A 25,231-nucleotide genomic window follows, 5' to 3' on the forward strand; every position below is an offset into this window, starting at 1 on the left:
CTGATAGTTCTGTTCTTTCAACCTAAGTAATCTCCCTAGGCTCTTCCAACAGTAAAGTAGGCCAACCCTAAAATTCCACTATGAGCTTCTTAGAAGAATAAGATATCACATGTGACAGTTAAATAAGACCACCAATAGAAAATTAAAATGGCTAAATGGGTATGAGGACAGTTCTTTGTAGATACAATTCCCACCACCGCCCCACATTGGAAGAAAGATAAGAAAATGAACCTTGCAAAATGTATCAGAGTTCATATTCTTAATACTTCAGAAACAGCATGAACAAACTGTTCCCACTAATCACAATCAGTATCTAATTGCATATTGCAAATTCAACAGTGTACACAACTGCAATCAGTTGTTTGTGAAATTTCCAGAACTTTCCTGATACTTGCAAAATGTATAGTACCTTGAATTTGCTGATGCAGCCTTTATGTTTATACTCTGAGCATTAATCATCAATAATGCACTATAACCCCTACCCAATCTGGATTTTGCCCTTTAGAAATGGCAGGATCCCAGATCATCCCATTCTATGTCTAAAATTAAATTGCCCAGTCAACTTCTTACTTGTTAGCCCCCTTGTTTCTATTATCCAAAGAAATTCAAGAGCCCAAATGTGATTAGAACTCAAAGTTTCATCATCCTACCGCAGCAACAGCTTGGACAATCAGCAATTAGTTTAAGCATAAGGTCCTACAATGTCACTGAACCCCAGGGAAAGCACAAGTGATGTGTGAAACAACTGTGTTCAGCAGAAAGAAAGATAAACCTTACTGGAAAAAGTTCAACCTTTAAAAGAGCTTGAAGTGAGCTGACTAAAAAAGAATTTTAATTACTCTTGGTGATAAAGCAGGTCCTTGAGAGTTTATGTTCCCTCCCAGCAAAAGACAGGGAAAATGGTGTTTATTAGTTAATATTTATCCAATGTGTTCTTATTTTGATTCTTATTTATAATAGGCAAGATGAAATGAGGAAACAATTAAAAGAAGGAGGCTGTTTAAGAGTAAATGGAATATATAGTGGTTATTCCTTTTATTTTAATCTCTTTCCTTGAATATGAAAGTGTTGATTAAAAATTTGGAGGGGGAAAGTTCATTATTTAAATTGATTCATAAAGCTTCATGGGAAGGATGCATATGTGCATATTTATACGCATCATCAAATAACTTTGCTCTTATGGTTCATTTACTGAAAATAAATGTATTTAAATTGTGTAATGTAAGAGGAAAGGCTATCATAGAATACTACTGTACATTGTGGTATAGTAAAGATTGCAAGACAAGGGAAGCATGCAAATACAACGTCAATCTTCATCCATAAAGATCAGAAATTTTCAAAAAGATTATCATCATTCTTGGTAAAATGTAAGATAGTAAAAATATTTCATACTTAGAAAAAATGGTATATACAGATGTTACAGCTTTGCCGTTAATCATACAGTCAATCAATCCCCTCATTATTATAAACAATACAGAATATTTATTATAAAGTCGTTTAAGAAAAAATATATTCTACTTTCTACTAACAAGTACAACTAGCAACATTACATATATGATTGTTTATTGAAGTTATTTTTCCTAGTTGTGTTGTCTTTCCATTCTCCCTGCAGTATCTGTTACATGTTTTCCCAACTTGTCTCTGTGATATTGCACTGTAATATTGCAGCTGCTGTATATTTGAGGCAGTACCAATCTCTCCCTGCAAAACCATTCTCAGAGAGACAAACCCAGAGATTAAGCACTGCTGGGAGATAAAAGTAGCTCTATGCTTTTAATTGGAATGTTAAGATTGCAATATATAACCTGGACTTCACTTACATGGGCTAGCTTTTTCTGCCCCTTTCATAGTCTGATAAGAGAAAACAAGAAAGGTTCTCATATGAGCACATGAGTTCAAGATAAAAGAAAAAGAGATAAAAGAATGGGATGGAGAGAGATGGGATAAAGAGAAAGCTGACACTCTTAATAATTTTTAGCTACCTACACTTATTTCTTACAGTATTTCTTACATTGTAATGTTGCATACCCTACACAGTAGGGATTTTGTTTTGAAAAAGATGAGCAACAAGCAGTTTTCCCACTTGTTTGGGAAAAACCCAGTATTATTTGTGGTCTGATCTATAGAAGAAAGCATAAATAGGAAGGCGGGAAGGATCCTTATCCTTTTTACCTAGACTTAAGGATCTTCATTTTTCTGTCTTGAGTTAAGGATCAATCACACACACACACACACACACACACACACAGAGGGAGGGAGGGAGAGAAAGAGAGAGAGAGAGTTGTGCCGTCAATTGGTTTCTATATATGGAGTGGCAAGATTAAGTCTTGGGGTGGGGGGTGGGTGGGAAGTTCGTTAGCTAACTCCCGATCCGCACGGCTCTCTTTTCTTTTAGGAATCCGGGAAGAGAGGGGAGAAATTAGAGACAGGAGACAGGTTCCTGATGCGATAGAGGGTCGAACTGAAGCTACAAGGGGTAATAAAAATGCTCCAGGCCAGCAGGCTGCTGCTGCTGCCGAAAAGGGATAAGTGGGGGAAATCAGTGTTTCCTAAGGGTTACGCACACAGAGAGTGATCCTGTAAAGCGAGGACCCAGGAAGGGCGGGAGAGACATTGACCGAGGGGGGGGGGGTCAAAAGAGACCAAACCCGTCCGAGGATTCCGGTGGGGAAAAATACCACAAGGAGGATCTCCGGGCGCTCAAGCAGAAACAGCGGCTGGCATTTAACTCCGTTGCGGAATGACTACTATTCTTGCGAAGACAGCCTGGCGGGGCAGCAGCCCATCAGGGCAGAGTCTTTTTCCCTCTGACCTCAAGCCAAGGATAGGGTGGCGTTTTTCTCCGGCGCATCCTTTGCCTCCCGCTCTGGCGAAGGGCGCACGGAATCTCCCCGGATCCCTTTCGCTCCCCCTTTTCAGCCGCCCGGACCGCTAAAAATACAAGGCGCGGAAGTGAGGCGGCTCACCTGCGAGCTGTTTATGGCCCGGCACCCAATCCCGCGTTTCCCGCTTTCCGGAGGAAAAGTGCTGCGAAGTAGACCCGAGGCAGGAGGCGGCTGCGTTTGCTCGGGTGCGAAAGAACCAGATCTGCGGAGCGCTTTGGCGCGCTTGGCTAACCCTGAAGAGAGCCTCGGCGATCTCCGAGCCAGCCTTCGCCACCTGCAGAGCGGCAATGCTGCTTGCTTTGGGAAACAGCCCGGCGGATCTACCGTAGGAGCCTGCTAGCCACGCCCCCGCTCTCAAAAGTGCCTCCCGATTGGTGGCTCCGTCGGATCCCACTCGCTTCTCCCTCCCTCTCTGGTGTGCGCAATTTGGAGGCTGCTGCTTTTTTTTTTTTTTTTTTGCGGGGGGGGGAATGAAAAGGGATTCCGAGGATAAGGCAGAAGCTGCCTTCAGAGATCTGCTGCGTTTGGCTCAGGACGGCGGAAGAAACTAAAGGGGAGAGTAGCACGGATCTGTCCACGTAGTTAGCAGGAATTTGAATCGGATTCGAGAGCCTTTTGCTCTTTAAAGCAGCTGATAACTTTTTGAAAGCGATGTTGAGGAGAAATAAAAAATGGCATCTGGATGGCGCGCCTGGGATTAGAGTTTCCTCACAGAAAATAACAACATCTTGATCTCTTGGATGCAGCAAAGGTGGTGCAGAGGTTCTCCATCCGCGACATTAAAGGTATGTGTCTTCAGATTTCCACATACAGTACAGTACTTCAGTTGCAAGGAGAAAGAAAACAAAGAAACAAAGAATAAAGAATATGTCCCAGCAGTTTATTGCTCAAGGCGGCAGAAAAGAAAGAAAAGGAAAGAAAGAACAATTTGTGTCATGCCCGAATCTTCTTCAATACAAGCCTTCCGCTAATGTTGGACTTTGATGCTATAATCCAAGGAGTGATGACAGTTGCAATGTGCAGGACACTCAATTGCCATATGTATAGGTATAGTATTATATAAGAAGAGACTGAGCATATGGAAAGGTGTGGCTTTTTACAGGTGGGAAATACAGTGAGACTGATCCCCAAAATAGCCAAGTAATTCATGGCAGAGAACTATAAACTTGTAAACTATACCTACACAATGCCTAGCTGGTCACTGCCACTTACTGCCAGCAACCTAACAATTGTCAGCTTCCCTCTGGATAGATAATCAACTGCTTTTCTGCCAGAACCCTAAGGGCAAGACTGGTAGGCACAGCTGTGACCTTTAGCCCCTTTCTTGAAATTGCTTTACTGGGCTTGTTAGTTGCACTGGGAACAAATAAGACTACCTCTGGGTAAATAAAGTTGCTTCTAGACATTCAGTTCCTGTACTGCTCAAAAGATTCCATCTTTCTCTTTGGGAAGAAAGGAAGGAAGGAAAGAAGGAAGGAATCAGTGAAGAAGTTCTGTTTCCCTTTCTTTTATTTCCCCAAACCAATATCATTTTGTTAAATATGACAGGATGATTGCAACCATCTCATCTGAGATAATTTAGAATGAGCTAACCAGTTAGGCTCATCTTGTCATTTATTAGTCATTCCAAGTGTTGTATAGATCACACACATTCTATGCCTTGTCTTGCCAGTACACTTCTAAGCATAATTCACAAGTGAACAAACTGAAAATTAGAACTGTTGCCGCACACAACTATATACCCTAGATGACAACAAGAATAAAGAACTCCTTTCATTGGGAAATCTAGTTGTATTGGCTTTATCTTCATAGAGTGACAACCAAATTGTTCCAAAATCTGTTCCAAAATTTAAGCAATATAAATCAGTAATTTAGTCTGTGTTTGCTAAGGGAGTTTTGTAGCATTTTCAGAGACTTGTATAGGATGATCTAAAAAAATGTAGAGTATTTTATTTCTTCTTCCTATATTCTTGTTTCAGCTTTCTGGACAATAGCATTCTGGATTTATATTGCAGAAGCAAGATCAATGATTGGCTTGCTTCTATTTCACTTAATTATAGGCTCTACTTAGAAATCAGCACCCTGGACACTGAAATCTTTTGAAGGCATTTTATATACATTCTCTAAACATAGGAAAATAAATAAAAATGATTTATTGATATATTTTTTTAGTTAAGTTTGTGGAAGTGGAGGAAAACTCTTCTTTATTCTCTCAACTACTAGCAAAATAGTTATTTGGCTTCTCTTTAGGCTGATTTACCTGAGACAAATAACCTATGTACTGGCAAATTTTTAATTAACAATATTTACTTTTATGAATTACTAATTGACAGTATTTAGTCTTTCATTTTAAGACATGTTTCTTATAGGAGGTGCATTATGGCTCCATTCTGTTCAGTATCGTAGAAGAACTAAGTGAAATAGCTTAATCACCCTGCAGCAACATATATTTTTGTTTTGTTTTTGACAAAGACGCAGCTAATAGTATCCATTAATTGATCCATGTACAGAATGACCACAAAAAAACAACAACAAACCCACAAAGTACTTTCCGATTGTTACGGTAATCTGAGCAGAATGATAGGGCTCTAACTGCACATAGTAGCTGACTCAAGAAAGGAAAAGGTAATTTATTTATTTATTTATTTTTGCTTCCCATGAAAGCAAAAAACCCCAAGTGGTTTTTCTCTTTTCCAGGATTTAGGGACTGGTGTAATGTGGAAATATTTTGTGCTACAGAACAGACTTTCTCAATCTTAGCAACTCTAAGATGTATGAACCTCATTTCACAGAATTCCCCAGACCAGTGAGAATTCTGAAAGTTGAAATCCACACATCTTAATGTTGCCGAGATTGAGAGACACTGCTATACAATGTTCAGATGGATTCAAGGATTACAAAACTGAATGTTACTTCAATCTTTTCAATCTTCAATTTCAATCTTTTGTACTAAAATTGAAAGATGTGTGTCTGGCATCTTCAGAGTCAATGTGGTAGGTAGTGACTGGGCTTTTGTCTTTATGGCTCAGTATCTTGATTTCTAATTGGCCTTTAGCTAAACTGATTTTTGATTGGTACATGTTGATGAGGAATGGTTTCTGATTGGTTCTTTGTGCCCAATCCTAATTGGTCATTTGACTTGATTACGTTGCCTCTGAAGATGCTTACCAAAGCTAGCAGTGAAATGTCACGAAATCTGTCATTTAGACGCTAGTCACTAAACCCTGAAACCCAACACTGCCTAATATATACTAGCTGTGAAAGTGGTTTTTTAAAAATATATCTGAGCCTTTTCCATGAATCTTCTGCTAATCTCATGCATGTATGTGCGTCCCTAGAGGGAAATTTATTGCTCTGCCCACAGTTGAGTTTCTAATGCTTTTCCTCATTAAATGTTGCTTGGATTGCTGCCTACACATCTTTGCTTGAAGTGCTCCTGTCAGCTAGCACTGAGCTGGAAGATTATGAAGACAATTGTCCTCAATGACAGTGCCATTTCTCAAAGTTCCCTGCAAGAAAGAAACAAACCATGTTTCTCTATGTTTCTAGTTTGATTTTTAAATGCACCAATTTTATGCTGTGTCTTGTTTATGCTGAAAATCAGAAAATCAACTACTATGAGAATTTTTGTAGGAAACTGAAAGACCTCAAAAGCTAATTTTGGGATTTGGTGATTAGTATCATATGGAACTATAGAAATAATGTAGAATATGTTAAGCTTGGAGTAAGAATTTGATGTCTTTTTTAAAAAATGTATATATCAAAGAGAATCAGAAGTCACTCTTTTCTATCTTGCTATTCTTCCCCCCACCCCTCTCTTCAGCTTTCTCTTTTCTCTACACCTTTACTTTTTTCTTCCTGGGCTTTTATTTCTTCAAATCTTCTTTTTGTTTATCTTCTATCATTGTACTTTAAAAAAAATAAAATTACCTTTTAAAAAATCTACAATAACATTTTATAGTTAACCGATGTACAAGTATGTGTATAAAAATTATTCATAATTAAACCTATACTTTAATGCATGTAATCATCGATTCTAATCTGCCAAATTGGACAGGATGCCTACACTCCTTTTCCACTTAGTTTCGCGAACACCCAGTACATCCATTTTTATTTGTCATTTATTAATTCATGCTTTTTTACCATCTATACTATTATATTCTGAGATGCTCTCTTCTATATGCTATAGACATCAGCAGGGTGAGCCTATCCATCCTGCATTTGATCAGTCAAGACTTTCAGAGGATACTTTATAATAAGCTAGAGAAGAGGTAGACTAGGTTACCAGTCATAGCTGGATCAGTGCCACAGGCAGAAATTCCCAATTATATCCTGGCATACTTTGGCCAGTATGACAAAGGCCAGTAGAACCATAAAAGTACTCATGATAATCTATGGGAAGCTAGAATTACTAATTTAGAATCTACCAACTAATGTGCATTCCTACTGGTTAAGATTCTTTTTCTTCAAACAATGGTTTGTTGTAATAAGTATGTTATTGCTCAAATGACAAATAAAGTATACAATATTTAATACATAATATGTTTTATCTACTTCAAGCAGATCTACAATAAATGTTTGAAGTGTGCAGTGTGTTTCTGTAACTCTTCCAGTATCTTTCTATTTCCTGAATTATTTTACTATTTCAGTCAGCACTTTAGCAATTGGATATTGGTCTTTGAGTTGCTTTGTCCTAACCTTGATTTTTTGTCTTTTTAACACAAGTATTTACATTTTTCTGTATGCCCCAGCTTGCTGATTCTCTTCTTTACTTCTTTTTCTTTCTTTCTCTCTCTCTCTCTCTTCTCCTCTTCCTCCTCCTTCCCCTTCTCCTCCTTCTCCTCCTCCTTCTTCTTCCAGGTACTTAAGGATTTACCTTCTGAAAATATTTTCATTACTATTATATAGAATGAATAGTTTGTACTTATAAATATCAGTGACCATTTAAAATTGACATTCATGTAGTCTACCAATTCCCTTTTTGTCCCATCAACAGTCTGCTGTATTTGTAACATTCCATACCTACCTATAAAGGTTGTCATTTAATAGGATCTAGGAATCACATGTTCTCAGTAATGGTTCCTTCTTTGTGATACATTCTCTTTCCTCCTGAGATCTGACAGGTCTCCATTCTTCTAGTCCTCAATAAAGCTTTAAAAAACCTGCTTCCTTCCCCCCCCCCAAAAAAAAATTGGGGCTAAAGAAGATTGGAGCCCAGTGAGTTGAAGTTCTCTTGCCCGTCTTCCTTCACATTGTTCTCCTATTTACTTTTGCATTTTTTATTTCTTTTATCTTATAAATTAATAAAAATTTTAAATGAAAATTATGAAGTTATTATTGGGGAGTGGGCATTTACTGTATGCATGTATATATGGTATGTATATTTACATATATGCACATTATTAGAGGGGGCTGGATGTTGTTTTGGAGATTTAAAAAAATTGTTTCTTGGATGTTTTTATTGTTTTTGCAAGCCACTCATAGTTATGATATACAAGATGGATGGCCATGTAAGTTTCATAAATAAATAAATATACTCATGAAGAAGTTCAAGGATTTCTCAGTTTAAAAAAAGTCCCAATATTTGAATCAGGAAAAAGCTGTTATAAAAATCTGAGCCATCTTTTAAAGAAAATATTAATCTGGATTGTGTCTGTGTGTGTTGACACCAAAGAAAATGTCATATCCCAGCATTTAACCATGGATTTTTTTAGTTACCATTTCATAAGAACAGATATTTGAAAGACATAAAAGGATTCTTTGTAGATAATTACAGTACTTGAGACAGAAAGACTTAGAATGCCGTGAAACTCAGGAATAGGAAAAGTATCAGCAATTAATGCTTGTAAAATAGTCCCATTACCAATCTAGAGAGAGTGATAAAGTAGCTTCATGAGTTGAAACATAATTCCCATTAAAATAAGTTCTGTATAGCTGAATTAGTAATGATAGTAATGAATGCTTCAGAAGAGATGATGTATTTCTCTTAAAGCTGAAAAAACAGAATATAAAGGGAAAAAATAATTAGAAAGGGTCTACAATGATAGATTTGTTTCATATCAAACCTGTGATATTATTTGGCTCTTAGTGTATGTTACATACCAGAAACATTGGTAATGGTTTCTACCAAGGTCCTCTGTTCCAGCGGGAACAGAGATTCAATCTGATTGGTCGAAGGGTCTGACAACTCCCTATAAAAGAACTGCTGTCAGACTGAACCTTCGCTAGATTGTACATAGTTGGCTTGTGCTAATAAAGAGCTGTTTGTTACTCTGAAGCCTAAGTGTGCCTTCATTCACCCGATTTAACAGTGTACGTTACACCTTTTAGTCTGGATCCTACACCAGAATTCATTCCCTATAAAGAAATACATTGGCAGCACTTTGGACTAAGCTATAATGTGGTTTGTTTTGTTTTGTCTAAGTGCAATGAATGAAATGTCACTAAGTTATATCACGTTGGAACAAAAAAAGTTCTTCCCAGTTAGAATTGGAATGCATTTTAATCATGACTTTGCAGTATAGAAGTACAAATGCAGTTTCAAAAATATTCTGGATTTTGATGAGATACATTTTTATGCTTTTAGTTTATGTAATTTACATAATTTTATGTTATGTAATTTACATCAGTGTTTTTTTGAAGCTCTACAACTTTAAGAACTGTGGATTTCAATTTCCAGAATTTCACATCCATCATGCTGGCTGGGAAGTTTGGGAGTGAAATCCATACCTCTTAAAGTTGCTGAGCTTCAGAAACACTGATATAGATTCCTTGCAAGTGTGAAATCTGTACTGTGCAATAGAAAAGTGTTCTGACCCCCCTCGTCCTACAGCAAAGCACGCCGAGACAAAGATATTTCAAGGATTTATTAACACACAGACAAGACCTTGGCAGCAATCCAGCACAGTCCAGACATTGGCAGCAATCCAGCACAGACTAACCTTGGCAGCAATCCAGCACAGACTAACCTTGGCAGCAATCCAGCCTGCCAAGCTAGCCATGAGAGTGCTACAGCTCTAGTGAATACGTTGACTCCTGCAACGAGTGTGTGCACAATCATTCCTTTTATAGTCTTGAGAGGAGCCTAATTACCACCAGCTGAGTGCAATTATCTCCTGTAACTGCGTAACTGTTCCTTACGCCTATTAGCTCTCCGTTGCCGGGCATCCGAGACCAGCTCCCTTGTCTCCTCCCCACTGGTCCAAGGCTCAGGCGCCTCCTGGTGGCCAACCAGCCTCTCTGCGCCCTGCTCAGAGTCGGAACCTGTCCAGGGTCCTCCACATCCCCCAGAGCTGACTCATAGGGCCCCTCACTGTCGGAGTCTGGTGGCAGCTCCAATGGCTCCTGCTGGGCCACAACAGAAAAGTATTATATATTTCCTTTTTTTAACCCTAATATTCAAAATTGAAAACTACTGTTTAATTGCAGGACCAAATTATGAGTCTTGCATATCTGAGAACAATTCAATTTATGGGACACCCTGCCCATAAATCCACTGTCAAATTGCTTGCTGTATTATTATGCAATATTTATTCATTTATTTTATCAAATTTCTATACTGCCTATCATGGTTAAATGCTTCTTATATTACTATTACCATCATAATAGTATCATGTTAGTGAGCATTGTGTCTATTTCTTTTGCAGATATTAAATCTCTGAAAAATAAAATTACAATGTTCGCAAAATATTAAGGATGCTGTATATGATAAACATATACAATAGCATAGAACACATACTACATATAGAACAGAGCATAAAACAATTCAAAGAACTGGTGCAAGATTGGAAGACCTAGAGAGACCTGACCCATAGAATCACTAAGAGTCAAACATGACTGAATGGATAACATCATCACCATCATTTGGTATACAAAAAATAAAGTAAAAGTAACAAAGAAAGGCTCTTCTTAGGCTTCAAAAACAGAATATGGAAATCAAAATGTTGAAGCCAAGTTGTATTTCTAAGCATGGTAGATCTGTAGAGGCTCCAGATTCACAACTCTGAAATATTTCCCATGCTAAAAATCTCTATGCCTGATGTCTAATTAGGATTTGTCAAAACCGGAAGTGATCAAAAAGGGTTTTTTTTCCTGAGCTTACAATAAATTTCAAACACAGTGAAAGCTGTCTAGTTTGATGGCATGGAGGCAATAGAAGCAGTCACCTGTGTTCAATGTTTGTTACCTTGAGTTATTTTAAAACATAACAGTCACTTTTTTAAAAGACAAAATTAGCTCTTTTTTTTGCAATGGCCACAAAATGTCAGCAGGGACAAATTCAATTACAATACAATAATACAATACAATATAATACAATAGCAGAGTTGGAAGAGACCTTGGAGGTCTTCTAGTCCAACCCCCTGCCTAGGCAGGAAACCCTATACCGATTCAGACAAATGGCTATCCAACATCTTCTTAAAGACTTCCAGTGTTGGGGCATTCACAACTTCTGGAGGCAAGCTGTTCCACTGATTAATTGTTCTAACTGTCAGGAAATTTCTCCTCAGTTCTAAGTTGCTTCTCTCCTTGATTAGTTTCCACCCATTGCTTCTTGTTCTACCCTCAGGTGCCTTGGAAAATAGTTTGACTCCCTCTTCTTTGTGGCAACCTCTGACATATTGAAACACTGCTATCATGTCTCCCCTAGTTCTTCTTTCTATTAAACTAGACATACCCAGTTCCTGCAACCATTCTTCATATGTTTTAGTCTCCAGTCCCCTAATCATCTTTGTTGCTCTTCTCTGCACTCTTTCTAGAGTCCACATCTTTTCTACATCATGGTGACCAAAACTGAAAGTAGTATTCCAAGTGTGGCCTTACCAAGGCATTATAAAGTGGTATTAACACTTCACGTGATCTTGATTCTATTCCCTCTGTTTATGCAACCTAGAACTGTGTTGGCTTTTTTGGTGGCTGCTGCACACTGCTGGCTCATATTTAAATGGTTATCCACTAGGTCTCCAAGATCCCTTCACAGTTACTACTGTTGAGAAGGTACCACCTATACTGTACCTGTGCATTTCATTTTTGTTGCCTAAATGTAGAACCATTGAATTTCATTTTATTAGATAGTGCCCAATGTTCAAGTTTGTCAACTTCCTTCTGTATCTTAAGCCTATCTTCTGGAGTGTTGACTATTCCTGCCAGCTTGGTGTCATCTGCAAATTTGATGAGTTCCCCATTTATTCCCTCATCTAAATCATTGATGAAGATGTTGGAGAGTACTGGGCCTACCTTGGGGTACTCCACTGCATACTTCCCTCCATGAAGATGCAGTTCAATTGAGGACGACAATTTGAGTGTGGTTGGTCAGCCAGTTACAAATCCATCTGGTAGTGATGCTGTCTAACCCACAATCTTCTACTTTATCTAGTAGTACGTTATGGTCTACCTTATCAAATGCCTTACTGAAGTCCAAGTAGACTATATCGATGGCATTCCTCTGATATCCACTAATTTTGTCACATTATCAAAGAATGCAATGAGATTAGTCTGGCATGATCTGTTTTTGACAAACCCATGTTGGCTTTTAGCTATTACTTTGTTTGCTTCTAGGTGTTCGCTAATTCATTGCTTGATTATCTTTTCCAGAATCTTTCCTGGTATTGAGGTCAGGCTGATAGGTCTGTAGTTTCCTGGATCTGTTTTTCTTCCCCTTTTTTGAAGATGGGAAACACATCAGCTCTTTTCCAGTCCTCTGGTCGTTCCCCAGTGTTCCAGGATCTCTGAAAGATATAGTTCAGTGGTTCTGAGATCTTGTCTGCCAGTTCTTTCAGAACCCTGGGGTGTAATCCATCCGGTCCTGGTGATTTGAACTCGTCTAGGGTAGACAGGTGCTCACTTACCATTTTCATCCCTATTTCAACTTGTGTTCCTAATCTGTTTTTTGTGGTGCTGTTTTTGATAGGTTGCACTGTTTTATCCCTTTGTGTAAAGACAGATGCAAAACATGAGTTAAATAGTTCTGCTTTCTCCCTGTTGCTTGTCACCTTCTTGCCACTTTCTCCCAGCAATGGACCAATTGTTTCCTTAACTTTTTTCTTAAGGAAACAATTCAGTGGCTGATGTCTGGCAACTAAGCAGGGGTGGGGCTGGTTAATTCTTGGATAGGAATTAACCCTCCCAAAATCTGCAGGTTAGACTTAGGAGTCTTTAAATGCAGTGAAAGCTGTCTGGTTTAATGGCCTGGATGCAATAGAAGCACTCATCTCATACCCAAGAGGCCTCAATCTCCTTACCGACTCTTGCCTTATGCTCTCAATCTTTTTTGTAACTGTTACATAAGCCTCAGAAGGAGATAAAATAGAAAAAGATAGATAAAAGATGCTATTTTATTACTGACTTCTCTGCTGCCACTCTCAACTCCACCATGGCTTCTGCCTGCCTCCTCTTCCTCCTTTCCTCACCCTCCAGAATAGTTGAGGGAGATGTGTCAATACCCTTTTCTGGAGTCTTAGAGGTCTGGATATATAGAGAGTAAGGGAGACAATTTTTGATAGAGATATGCAAACTCTGTTGTCAAGATGACAAGGGGTAAATCATTTTCTAATTCCAGAATATCCAGATAACTTTCAGAAGTGGTTCAGACAGATTGACTGATTATCTGACACCAAGTCATTGTATTCATTTAACTCTAAAAAGAAGGAGAAAGTACAACACAACCAGTTTGCAAAAGTCTGTTTTATAGCCCGTCTGAATAAAAAAATAGTTTTGGCCATTCTGTGGAGTTAATTTCTTGGCCTGGTGTATCTCTTGGGGCTAACAGATGTGAAATAACACTTTGAAATTGAACCCTGATAAATCAGTGTTACTATTGATATATCGCTATAAGAGTTACTCCTTGATGGGCAAACTACCCACCAGAACAAATGCTCAACTTGGGATACTTTAAGGGGTACCTTAAAAAGTATTCCAAAATTGCAATTGGTCCAAAATGTAATTGCCCACATATTTTTCAGCTACCAATATAGGGAACATGTAATCCTAATTAACTAAAATGCATTGGTTCCCAGTTTGTTTCCATGTCTAAATTAAGATAGTATTGATCAATAAAATCATTCATGGTTTGCCATCTAGATATCTACTGAACTACCCTCTCCTACCATTTTGGCTCTACCATTTAGACCTACCAGAGAGATACTACTGGAAATTCCATGTTTTTTGGTGGGTTTTGTGGGACTGAAGCAGGGGGCACTGTTTTTTTTAAACAATTTTATTTGTTTTTGAACAAGGACAAACAAACATAAAAATAAAAAACTATCTTCCATTACAAATTGTAGAAAGTGTGTCAGTTGGTTACAGTATTTCCATGCATCTCTTCCATAGTCACCACCTGCTTTTCATATCAAATCGCATATTTTAAATTCACCTATATTCATGTACATCACAATTATTATATCTCAACCTTAATTTGACTATAATTATTTTTACATCCTTTTATATATAATATTCAAAATCTAGAATAGGCTTATATGATAACATCCCATTAAATCATCCTAAAATCATCCAATCACAATACATCTTTATAACATATTCTAGATAAAACTTTTAAACCTCCTTTCATAATCTCCATGTGTTGTTTATATAAAATTTCATATTATAAAACTAATATATCTATATGTATTGTTATCATTATTAATCATTATTTAACTATAGCTATTGTCGCTTCATTTTATACATACAACTAGTAAACTAAATTTAGCTTAATTTTTTATTATACATTTTCATTGCATCAGCCTGTATCTTTCCAGTAATAGTATGGTCTTATATCGCTTGCCATTTGTAGCATTAATGTTCTAGTTACTTTCTTAATAAATCTTGTATAAACTTATCTTGGCAACATGTTATTCATTTTGTATCTCATAAAAGCTTGAAACCCAACACCAAAAAGTTCCATCCATGGAAAAAAATTAGAAACTGGATAACACACTAAGTTCAATGCAGATCAATCTTGCCGCCTACAGTCTTCTGTCTTCAATCTTAACTTAAATTTTTTTCTTGGGTAGTCTCTTCCTCTAATAATAAAATTTCCTCACAAATTTGACACACTTTCTCTTTCCGCTTTCTTCCCATTCCAGAGCTGTCCTAACTTCAGCAGCTTCATTAGCTGCATTTCTGTCGCTGAAAAAAAGGGCTATTCCTGGATTTTTCAGGGACTTTGCAGTGTCCCTGAGATCAGCAGGAGGTGCCCGTCTCAATCACCATCTGTGCGGGACGGTTTAGGTCCAAATGGACCATCCAGTGGCAGAAATTTGACTGCGATCTCAGAACACCAAGATTGCACGTTGTGCTTTCGCAATGTCAGCTCTCCTTTTTAGGGGAGAGGGCACTGTTTTTTGTTACAGCACTAATGCTATGGAACAGCCCCTCTTATGGCTATCACATTGGATCCCTCTTTGTTGGCCTGCCAAAAATCTTGAAGACTGAGCTGTTTCAGAGAATCTTATCCTACTTTCTTTGATGTTGTCATCTTTGTTGTTCAATTATTTTTGTACATTTGTAATGTGTTGCATTTTTGTTTTTTTAACTGGGTATACTGTATTTTTTTAACCTCCAAGAGTTGTTCTGATTGTAGTGGTATAGATATATGTTTAATAAACAAATATACACTAAAAGACAACAGATTAATTTAAAACACTTTAAATAGGAAATATCAGGACAAAAGTTATATTTTAATTTCTAAACCATTTCAAGCACTAATATCTATGATCACATCCAACCTTTAAAATATATGAAGTTTGGATTATAGATAATAAAGAAAAACTTTCTTTCAGTAGCATTTTTCAGCCTGACATTTTTTAAGGTTAAGCTGTTCTGACTTTTCTCATTTTATATACCTGTAATTTCAGTGAAACAAAAGAATTGTGCAACTGGTTGCCTTCGGGGTCTTCCTTTTTGTTAACAACCACAGACTGATCAGCTTCCACAAATATAACTGAATGGCTGAATTAGTTGTGACACAAGGAAGAAATTTGCTAATGGGAAAAATCTTATTTTATTTTTCAAGTTAGCCTTCCCATGTTTCTCTTGAAGAATAGATGATCATCCTTTATAAGGACCACTGTTGTCCTTCCAGCATCATCCTTCATGTTACTACATGTACGTGACCATTGGTATTGTTGTGTAGTAGTCCAATTTTTTGAAGCAGCCTCCAAGAAAGGTGATACATATTAAGCTTAAAAGACATTTGGATGGTGGGGAAAGCTGATAAAGGATAGAATGCAAAGAATGTGACACCAGAATTAAATTTAAACAATTTCAGATGGTTGCCTCTCTGTAGCACAATGAATCTCAAAATGTGGAATAAACTAGTGATCCATGGAAGTCCAGTAGTTTATCCAGCAAAGCCCTGCAGAATTGACTAGGCAGAGTGCACTGGCTGCCCCAACTTCATCACCTCTATTTACTGACAGTCTGACCACTGATATACAGGAGGAGGAGGCAGGCTACCTGATTGACAGTAAGGGAAGTACTATTAAGTGGTAAGCAAGCTGTGATCTGCTGAGTGGCCCATAGATATGGGAGCAAACTGGAGGAGTCACTCACTGGCTCAATCCTACCTCCTCCTGTGCACCAACTTGCTTGTCCTAGCCCTCCCCTCAATGCTAAATAAAGTTTAATTTGAGATTAATTGTTTTAGTACAAACTTTAGTATAAAAAAACCCTTTTGGAATGGAAAGAAAGCTAAGCCAGACATAGATGTCAGTGTAATCATTTTATTCATTGAAAATTGGGAGCTTCCATGCCCTAAATCATGAAGGTAGATGAAGGGTGTGTTCATTTAACTCAGGGGTGTCAAATTCAATTTCATTGAGGACTGCATCAAGGTTGTGTTTGACCTGGGGGGGGGAGGCTGGTCAGGGTGGGTGTGGCCAGCTCAACGTCACACATATCAGGGACGCCTGTGGTGGTCCGATCACTCTGCCAGCGAAAATAGCCTTGCAAGGTCTGTTTTCAGCTGCCACAGCCTCCTGCAATCCTCTGCTAGCGGCCCTCCCGAGCTCCATTTTTGCTGGCAGAAGCACCACAGACCAGTCCTTCACTGTTCCCAGGCTGTCCCTGCAGGCCAAATCTAAGCACCCCGCAGGCCAGATCTGGCCCCGGGGTCTTGAGTTTGACACCACTGACTTAACTGGAAACTGGATAATCCAAACCTTTTCCAAAAATTTATTTAATGTACTTGGCAAAATATGTGAGTCTCTAGCCTCTGTCAGCCTGTAGAAGGAAGAGAGAATGCCTTGAAGGACAAGCGAAAGGATCGCTACCAAGGCAACAATTCAATAAAAGGAGCCTGAGCTCAAGCCAAGAAAGTAACTTGAACTGTAAACACAGTTGCAGTCATGTGATTTTCACTTAGTGACCACCTTGCTTTACAGTTTGTTCCGATTGCGTTAAACAAGAATATTACCTCTATAAATATTCAAACTTTTTTTAGTGATCCATATGTTAAGAATTTTTCCCTATGTACAATTGACAGTGAATTTACAAAACTGAGAGACATACTTAATTTTTAACTGTGTTTGAGACCTAACTTGCATTTTGCATTTGATGAATACATAGATCTGTCAGGGGATTTTGCAACAAAAATAAGCATAGTGTGTTTACTTTCAAGACAGTTTTTGACTCTGGGTGTCTGCCTGGACAAGTTTTACAAAAAAATTTTTTTTACAGATAGACCTGAGTCCTTAACTCTCCACCATGCTAGTTAGAAATACTGGAAGTTGCAATCCCCAAACATCTGTAAAACCTTTTTCTCTTTCTAGATTCAAAGTTCTAAGCTGGAAGAAGAATGAACCCAGAATACCCAGAAAACAAATAGGATGAAGACATGCTGTTCTGGTTCTACATTATATCTTGGTTTATGAAGGCAATAAAAAAGTATTGGAGTGTATCTTTGTAGTTCCATTGATTGCTCAAATTTCAGTCCAATTCCACCCTTCGTACATTTGAAAGTATTACCTTAAATATCCAGAGAAAGGTTTTTAGATCTTGTATGAGAAGACTCAACTGGATCAGACATCTCCTAGATACTAAAAGGAGCTTCTGACCCCCATACATTAGCATTTATTTCTTCTGAATAAGAAATTATATGGCACAGGGCAGGATCACTTTTTCTCGCCATAAATTATGTTAAACAAGTAGGAAAATGCAATTCGGAATTCACTTAAACATCTAATGCTTGATTTGGCATCTAAGCAGAATTTAATTTAATATTTGCTCAGGATGTCATTGTAGAAGTATAGAATTACTGTCTCTCTAGTTTTATTAGCCTTGAGGACCTTGAAATGGGGATTTCATCTGATTATTGTTAATTTGCCAAGATATATTATAATCTGAGGCAATTTAAAATGAAAGGCAATATAGCATAAAATGTAAACCAGCAGTTGTTACTTTTGCTGCTTTGAAAAAACCTTTAATAAGTAATGGTCCATGAGATTTTAATGATTTCAGATAAAATCAGATGAAAATTTGGCATTCTTGCCTGAAATCTCATAAGATTTTACTCTTCTTGTCTATAATATGTCCCATAATCTAACCAAAACAGCATGTCTTCATCCTATTTGCTTTCTGGGTGTTCTGGGTTCATTCTTCTTCTAGCTTAGAACTTTGAATCTAGAAAGAGAAAAAGGTTTTACAGATGTTTGGGGATTGCAGATGTTTGGGGATTGTAGAAACACCACAATCTCATGAAAGTTAGGCCAAATTTAAACAAATTAATTTTAGGATCTTCTACTTTCCATGAGAATAGATCATGACATTTTCAAAATGGAGGGAAGGGAACTAAACATGGAATTTCTTATACCCAACTCCCAAATTATTCAATTATTCAAACATATTTTATCATTCTGGAGAGTTTTTAAAAGTTTTTATACATCTACTTATACACAGAACTAAATATTCATGTATTCCGTTCCTCTTTCATGCAAGATTAACTCTCCTAAATATATTGTCCTTGTTAAATGTTCCATTCATTAATTTTTACGAACAGACATCACCAGGCTTGAATAAGAAGACTCAGGTCTGTGCCCTGTGTTCCTGGGAGCCATTAAATGACACCATGAATGCCTGGCAATAAGGACACTTCAGGGGCCACATGGGGAAAAAAACAGCACACCAACAAGCTGATGGAGGCTACACCTACAGTCTTTGTTAAGTTATGTCATTTTCTTTGTCTAGCAGCATGATGTTGTGGCATTCAAATTATAAAGGTGTGTCATTCTCCTATTTGGCTACAAATGGAAAAGACCATCTCTGATCATTTAATTTTGGTAGGGAAACAATGCAATAAAGTGTACAGCTTCAACTGAACTGCGAAGCATTTGCAGCAGAGTTTGTTAGTTTTTAGTGATAATCACTTTTTGTTTAAAGAGGGAGTGATTGATGGAGGTAGCCAGACAAAAGGGAGAAAGTATTCTAGAGTGATGCTCAATACACTCAAACTGTATATCATGGCTATGTCTGAACCTGTCATGGTTAACAAATGCTGCCATGCTGCCATGGACAACTAGAGCTGATGTGACTTGTTGCAATGGCCCTTGACGGTAAGAGATGGCTTAGCACAGGATACTAGTGTATTGATTATTGTGTTGGAGTAGAACTAGGGGAGATCGATACTCAGCTTTAAGTACAGTTATGGAAATTCTAGGGGACTTTGGACCAATGGTGAGATCTCTGTTATTGGGAAGAAAAAGTAGAAGAGGAGATCCTAGATTAAAGGTGAGACAATCTGTTTAATCAAAAATAAAAAAAATCTTTTCAAAAAAAGTAAACAATATAGAATAAGAATTTACAAGAAACACAACACTGACTAAGTACAATAATGCATACAGTTTAACATACTTAAAATAATTCAAGAGGCTGTATGAAGTTTTGTGACTTACATCTGTTATGCTTACTTCTCACTTTTATCCACAATTCCAGAGGTATTTCACAAGAAGAGTACCCCACTCCTCTGCTCACAATAAAATACCTCATGCCATCAGATTTGAGATTTTGGGCTTGGAGAACCTAGAACTACGCCGATTAAGGTCTGACATAAGCATAGTACACAAAATTGTCTGCTACAATGTCCTACCTGTCAATGACTACTTCAGCTTCAACTGCAATAATACATGGGCAAACAATCGATACAAACTCAAGGTAAACCGCTCCAAACTCGATTGCAGAAAATATGACTTCAGCAACAGAGTGGTCAATGTCTGGAATGCACTAACTGACTCTGTTGTTACCAGTGACGTGCGGTGAGGTTGATACCTGGTGAGGCTCAGCAGGGCAGTGGTCAGCCTCGGCGGGGGGGGGGATCGCGGGAGCAACCAAGTGCCCGGGTCTGCAGCAAAGGCGCTTGGTGGCTCCCGCGATGCAAAGTGCCCCGCTGCCCCCCCGCTGTCCCGGCCTGCGTCCGCTGCTTCTCCAAGCTCCGCCGCTGGAAGTCCCGGATCGCCTCTGGGGGAAGGCTGAGTGAAAAACGGAGCGAAGCTTCTCTTGCAGGAGCACGTGTCAGCGGCCAGCGGCCTGGAGCGGCCCCGGTTGTGAGACAAGGGAGCACTTAAAGCAGCCGCTGCTGCTGCCGCCACCACCGCCCCGCCGGAGGATTTACTTAAGCTGCCACTTATCGATCCTCTGGTAGTGGCCCTCACCTCAATGTCTGTGCTTCCGCCTGATCTGTTGGAGGGCCTTAAGGCTGAGGATAAGAAATCTGAGAATGCCTGTCATAAGACACACCAGGCGGCCGCATGGGCAATTAAGACGTCTGCCTCGGCTTCCTTTCTTTCCAGGACTGCTCTCCTCTGGTTGAGGAAGTTAATGGCAAGGGTTGCAGTTAAAGATACCAAGTTGAGGCAGGGGATTAATAAAATCATGGCAGCCACTGAGTATACTGCTGATGCCACCCTCAGTGCAGCTAAGTTTGCTTCTCGGGCCCTGGCTTCGAATGTTACCACCAGGCATCTCTTGTGGCTGAGGCATTGGAACGTTGACATGCGCTCCAAATGGAAGTTGGTTTCTGCCCAACAAAGGGGTCAAGCTTTTTGGGGAGGTCTTGGACTCAGTCCTAGTGGAAAATAAGGACAAAAAGAAGGTGATGCCATCGGTTTCTAAGAAACCTGATAAGAAGGGCTTTTATTCCTACAGGAGGCAGTCCTTTTGTAACTCGGGACCTTCTTCCACTTCTGCTCAGTCACATTGCTCATTCAGCCAGCAGGTGGACAGGTTCCAGGACCGTCAGTCCTTTCAGGACAGAGGTCGCCAACCTTATTACTCCAGACGCCCCTTTCGGGGGGGATCTGTCTCCCGTCCTTTCAGGAAGTATAAGTGACTGTCGGGAATCAGCTCCCATAGGGGGGCGGCTCCAATTGTTTCATGCCCAGTGGGAGCAGGTCACGTTGGACCAGTGGGTATTACAAATGATCCAACTGGGTCTCACCCTAGAATTCCTCTCTCTTCCTCCCCGTCATTTCATCAGGTGCCCCGTTCCCTTGTGCCCACTCAAAAGATCCCTCATGGAACAGGAAATAAGACATCTCAGGGAATCAGGGCCATAGAGCCGGTTCCTCCGGGTCAGGAGGGGACAGGGTTCTATTCCATCCTGTTTTTGGTCCCCCAAAACTCCGGAGGGTGGAGAGAGATCCTAGATTTAAAGAAGCTAAATTATCATGTCACATATCGGAGGTTCAAGATGCAGTCCCTCCAGTCAATCCTGGGCTGCATCAGGCTGGGAGACATTTTGACCTCCATAGACCTAAAAGAGGCCTACTCCACGTACCCATCCGCAAAGCCCACTGCAGATACCTGAGATTCACCTACGTCGGCCAACACTACCAGTACCGGGCCATGCTGTTCGGCCTATCAGCCCCCAGGACGTTCACCAAGGTTCTTGTAGCAGTGGCGGCGTCCCTCAGGTCACAACCAGTAAGGCTGCACTGCTATTTAGACAATGTGCTCATCCAGTCATCATCCCCCCAGCAGGCAGTCAAGGATCTGCAGTACACTATGCAGGTTCTTCTGGGTCACAGCTTCTTCATCAACTTGGAAAAGAGCCATCTTCAGCCAACGACCAGGCTTCAGCACCTAGGGGCTGTCATCGACACCGTCACCCGCCAGGTCTTCCTATCACCGGAGAAGGTGGAGAGCCTCAGGGAGAGGCTCCTGCCCTGAAGAAGGGGTCTCCATTCAAGGAGCTGACCCGGCTCACCATCACGACAGATGCCAGTCTGTACGGTTGGGGGGCTCACTTCCGCAACCAGATAGCTCAGGGCAGGTGGTCCTCGGCCAAGGCATCGCACAGCATCAACTGGTTGGAGCTGAGGGTGGTCCGGTTGGCCCTGCTTCGATTTCAGATGGGCATTCAGGATCAACACGTGAGGGTGCTGATGGACAACATCACGACGAAGGCACACATCAACTGCCAGGGGGCATGCGGTCCAGGTCCCTGATGCCAGAAGCCAACAACTTAGGTTGGTGAGCGGAGCTCCATCTGCTGTCCATACAGGCGGAGCACATCTCCGGCAGGGTGAACACCCAGGCGGACTGGCTGAGCAGGGTGACTGTCGATCACTCGGCGTGGTCCCTGCCCTTGCAGCTGTTCTACCACATAATTCAGAGGTTTGGTTGCCCCCAGGTGGATCTGTTCACAACAGTGGCCAACTCTCATCTTCCCAGGTTCTTCACCAGTTTCCACGACCCAAGGGCCAAGGGGGTAAACGCTCTTCACTGCCCTTGGCTGAAGGGACTGCTCTACGCCTTTCCCCTGTTGCCTCTTCTTCCCAGAGTCATCAGGAAGATCCTGGAGGAAGCAGTGGACATCCTTCTGGTGGCCCCTTTTTGGCCCAGGAGAACCTGGTTTGCCGATCTGGTGAGTCTATCCGTCCGAGACCCATGGCGGATTCCTCCACACAGGATTTCTCTCTGTCAGGGGGCCCTTCTTCATCCAGAGACCCAGTGGCTACAACTATCCGTTTTGCACTTGAGAGGGATCTCTTGAGCAAGGACAACCTTTCCACCAAGGTGATCAGCACCATTCAAGCATCACGTCATCCTTCCACGACTCGGATTTACGATGCTACCTGTAGGGCTTTTGTTGCCTGGTGTTCTTCCAGGGGTGTTTCAGCTTCTTCAGCTTTGATTCCGGTCATCCTGGACTTTCTGCAAGATGGCCTTGACAAGGGTTTGGCGCCTAACACTCTTCGTCGTCAGGTGGCTGTGCTCTCCGCCATCCTGGCCCCTGAGGGTCACCTTTCTCTCGGCCGTCACCCCACCATTTGCAGTTTTCTCAGGGGGGGGCAACTAACCTGAGTCCCCCAATGGTGCACAGATACCCGTCTTGGGATCTTAATGTGGTTTTGCGGGCTCTGGTCGAACCGCTGTTCGAACCTCTCTGTTCGGCCAGCTTGAAACATCTGACCTTTAAGACCATTTTTCTCATTGCCATCACCTTGGCTAGATGTATTTCTGAGCTGGCTGCCTTGTCTGTCCACGAGGACTTGTGCTTGATTCACCAGGACAGGGTGATCCTTTGGCTGGATCCTTCTTTCATGCCTAAAATTAATTCCTGGTTCCACCGGGCCCAGGAGGTTGTCCTTCCTGACTTCTGTCCGCATCCGAGGCATCTTCGTGAGGAACGCTGGCATAAGCTGGATGTTTGCAGGATGCTACGCAGATACATCAAGCATACGGCCAGTTTTTGACGTTCTGAGTCGTTGTTTGTATCCTTCCAGCTGTCGTCTCAGGGCAGGAAGGTTTCCTCGTCTACGATTGGCAGATGGCTTAGGGCCTGCATTGCTCTCGCCCATGTTCTGCAGTCTCGACTGGTACCCAGTCACATCACTGCGCATTCGACCAGAAGTGCTGCCACCACCGCAGCCTGGGCGATGCGGGCTCCCATTGAGGAGATTTGCAGAGCGGCCACATGGACTTCCTTATCTCCGTTTGTGCGGAATTACAAGTTGGACAAGTTTGCTTCAGCAGAAGGGGCCTTTGGGAGGCATGTGCTGCAGGGTATTCATTCCAGCGGAGAGACCCTGTCTGCTTCTGCTTCCTGCCCTAGTGACATTTAGCTTGGGTATGTCCCGTGCTTGGACTCTCCTGAGCAGCACCCTGGAAAAGGACCATTGATTTACCTGAAGGGTCATTTTCGGGGCTCTTCGAAGGAGAGTCCACCCCACCCTGGGGTCTGGCTTCACTGTTATCACGTTTATGTCCTTAATGTTCCAGTTGAACTTGTTCCAGTTATGTTTATGTTTGATCCAATGTTGGATTTCTCAAGCGCGCAACAGTTCCATGTCTTCATTGAAAAATCTGAAGATAATCAGCACCAGAGGCGTGGCTTACAGTTTCAATTCAGTTCTGGGCAGTTTGGCTGTATTTAACCTTTGCTTGAACTCTCCTTTGCAGCGCCCGGAAAACGACTCTTCAGGTAAGTCCAATGGTCCATCTCTAATAATCATTAATGGATTTCTACTGTCTATGACTAAACCACAAGGCTTTATGGATTTGTTTATAGAGAAGAAATATGAGGAAATCATTTGATATATTTTAAGATAAGATGATAACTTACTGAAATTGTTGATACTTGTTGCGAAGAAGGGGATGATAAATTCTTTATGTATTTGTTTTCTTTTTCTTTACTACATTTGTCTAAAATTTTCCACTAATAAACACATAGAGGTAACCCATATTCATACACCATTCAAAATAAACAATGAAAAGCTATGAAGGAAACAAAAACTACCAGAACTCATCCTTTCCAGCAGCCAAGACCTAGATAGGCAAGGATTAACACCAAAAATCAAGCAATACCTTAATCAAGAGATATCAAGGACAAATCACACCACCACCAACACTGGCAAGAGAAGCTACTCTCTGTTAGGTAATTAAAGATTTGCAAGCAAACAACCAAACTTAGAGAACACCAAGAACTCCATAGCACAGTCTATGTATAGGAAATCTTGTTTACTTCATTGCCAACAGTCATTTTTTTTACTTTTTAAATAAGCAAATTATTTAACTCATTGGATTCAGTTTGATTAAGAAAACACTGTAATATAACAATGTTTTGCACTCCAGATCATTCATTTTTGTGCTACGTTAGGGGAGCAGACAGAAAGTTTGTGATACAATGGGCATTTTGATAATATTTATGAATAGCAGTTCCAACAGAGCTGGAGAGCACCACATTGCAGAAGGTTAATATTTCTCATTTTCTCCGTGAAATGAGAAAAAAAATCATATAGAAGTCCAAGGCTTCAAGTACATACACAGGGAATACGTTTGTTGTCATTCTTTCTTTGACAAGATTGTTCTTTATTCCACAAATTATATTTAATACAACATTTAATACTATCCACAGAAAA

The 25,231-nt window shown here is 40.3% G+C and overlaps 1 protein-coding gene and 1 long non-coding RNA gene across 2 annotated transcripts in view; one reads left to right on the forward strand and one right to left on the reverse strand.

Moving 5' to 3' along the window:
- Positions 1-3,169, reverse strand: part of EPB41L3 (erythrocyte membrane protein band 4.1 like 3) — a 157,511-nt gene extending 154,342 nt beyond the window's left edge. The window contains exon 1 of the mRNA XM_087707234.1: positions 2,967-3,169. The gene's annotated coding sequence lies outside the window, so the exon portion shown is untranslated. The remainder of the gene's footprint in view (positions 1-2,966) is intronic.
- A 183-nt stretch (positions 3,170-3,352) lies between these two features.
- Positions 3,353-25,231, forward strand: part of LOC148049234 (uncharacterized) — a 33,611-nt gene continuing 11,732 nt past the window's right edge. Inside the window, exon 1 of the long non-coding RNA XR_015695666.1 lies at positions 3,353-3,670. This is a non-coding gene — a long non-coding RNA (uncharacterized LOC148049234). The remainder of the gene's footprint in view (positions 3,671-25,231) is intronic.

Source organism: Thamnophis sirtalis, unplaced genomic scaffold (assembly GCF_051295495.1).
Source record: "Thamnophis sirtalis isolate CommonGarterSnake01/CBP01778 unplaced genomic scaffold, rThaSir2_p1.2 scaffold_2, whole genome shotgun sequence".
Classification (NCBI taxonomy): domain Eukaryota; kingdom Metazoa; phylum Chordata; class Lepidosauria; order Squamata; family Natricidae; genus Thamnophis; species Thamnophis sirtalis.